The sequence below is a fragment of the Giraffa tippelskirchi genome, chromosome 3 (genome assembly GCF_054371585.1).
Source record: "Giraffa tippelskirchi isolate mGirTip1 chromosome 3, T2T-mGirTip1v1.2.pri, whole genome shotgun sequence".
In the NCBI taxonomy this organism is placed as follows: Eukaryota; Metazoa; Chordata; class Mammalia; order Artiodactyla; family Giraffidae; genus Giraffa; species Giraffa tippelskirchi.
Window position 1 is genome coordinate 138245769 of NC_137277.1, and position 2142 is coordinate 138247910.

The 2142-nt window shown below is 46.5% G+C and overlaps 1 non-coding gene across 1 annotated transcript; it reads left to right on the top strand.

Annotated features, from left to right (window-relative positions):
• Positions 1-679: 679 nt before the first annotated feature.
• Positions 680-751, top strand: TRNAC-ACA (transfer RNA cysteine (anticodon ACA)). The gene has a single exon. It is a non-coding gene; the product is annotated as a tRNA-Cys (tRNA).
• Positions 752-2142: the final 1391 nt, after the last annotated feature.

The window sequence follows — 2142 nt, forward strand, 5'->3', positions numbered from 1 at the left end:
ATTGCTCTGGAAAGTGCTTTTTTCTACATCCCTGATAATGAAGACCACCAGACGTAGTTTGCTTTCAACTGGCAAGGCCAGCAATACACCTTCACTGTCCCACCTCAGGGATGTAACAACTCCCCAGCCCTACATTACAATTTAGTCCCAGGGACCCTGATCGCCTTTCTCTTCCATAGGACACACACTGGTCTATTACACTGATGACATTATGCTGACTGGACCCAATGAGCAAGATGTAGAAACCACTCCAGACACATTGGTAAAATACTTATATGCTAGAGAGTGATATATAAATCCCATGAAAATTCAGGGTCTGTCCACTTCAGTAACAGTTGTAGGGATGCAGTGATTGAGGGCATGGTGAGCTGTCCCTTCTAAAGTGAGGGGATACATTGTTGCATCCAATGCCCCTACTACCAAAGAAAAGGTGCCATGCCTAGAAGGACCTCTTTGGATTTTGGAGGTAACAAAGGTGTGTTACTCTAGTTCATTTACTGAGTGACCCCAAGGCTGCTAGTTTTGGGTGGAGCTCTGTACAAAGAAGGTGCTGCAACTGGTCCGGCTGCTGGGCGAGATGCTCTGACATTTGGGCCACATAACCCAGTGAGTCAATCGTGCTAGAGTGTCGGTGGTGGATAGAGATGCTGTTTGGAGACTTTTTTAGGACCCTTTAACTTCCCTGGTGGCTCAGATGGTAAAGCGTCTGCCTACAATGCGGGAGACCCAGGTTCAATCCCTGGGTTGGGAAGATCTCCTGGAGAAGGAAATGGCAACCCACTCCAGTATTCTTGCCTGGAAAATCCCATGGATAGAGAAGCCTGGTAGGCTACAGTCCATGGGGTTGCAAAGAGTCGGACACGACTGAGCAACTTCACTTTTATGTGAATCACAGATCAGGCCTTTAAGATTGTGTAGTAAGGCTCTGCTATCACCTATGGATAACTACTCTCCTTTCAAGTAATGGCTTTTGGACCACTACTGAGTCTTAGTGGAGACTGAATGCTTGACTGGGCCACCAGACTACCATCTGACCTAGCTGCCCATCACAGCCTGGGTGTACTCGGACCCACCAAACCGTGAAGTAGGGTGTGTACAGTAGGATCCCATCATCAAGTTTCCAACTACAAATTGGCACTTACCAAGAGCATTGCCAATGACTGAAAGGAAAGGCATTTGCCATCTGCCTCTACTGAGATTGCTGCTATATCTGGTGATCTTCAACAACTGTTGAGGTAGTTCAGGGTGGAGTGAGGCACTCTGTGCTCCAGGGAGTCTGGTGGGACAGGTCTTTAGATAGTTGGATGTTTAGGAACAGATTTTATGATCTCAATCCTTCAGTTCAGTTCAGTTCAGTCGCTCAGTCGTGTCCGACTATTTGCAACCCCATGAACCGCAGTACGCCAGGCCTCCCTGTCCATCACCAGCTCCGTGAGTCCACCCAAACCCATGTCCATCGAGTCGCTGATACCCTCTAGCCATCTCATCCTCTGTCGTCCCCTTCTCCTCCTGCCCTCAATCTTTCCCAGCATCAGGGTCTTTTCCAATGAGTCAGCTCTTCACATTAGGTGGCCAAAGTATTTGAGTTTCAGCTTCAACATCAGTCCTTTCAATGAATATTCAGGACTGATCTCCTTTAGGATGGACTGGTTGGATTTCCTTGCAGTCCAAGGGACTCTCAAGAGTCTTCTCCAACACCACAGTTCAAAAGCATCAATTCTTCGGTGCTCAGCTTTCTTTATAGTCCAACTCACATCCATACATGACCATTGGAAAAACCATAGCCTTGACTAGACGGACCTTTGTTGGCAAAGTAATGCCTCTGCTCTTTAATATGCGATGTAGGTTGGTCATAACTTTCCTTCCAAGGAGCAAGCGTCTTTAAATTTCATGCCTGCAGTCACCATCTGCAGTGATTTTTGAGCCCAGAAAAATAAAGTCAGCCACTGTTTCCACTGTTTCCCCATCTATCTGCCATGAAGTGATGGGACGGGATGCCATGATCTTAGTTTTCTGAATATTGAGCTTTAAGTCAACTTTTTCACTCTCCTCTTTCACTTTCATCAAGAGGCTCTTTAGTTCTTCTTCACTTTCTCCCATAAGGGTGGTGTCATCTGCATATCTGAGGTTATTGATATTTCT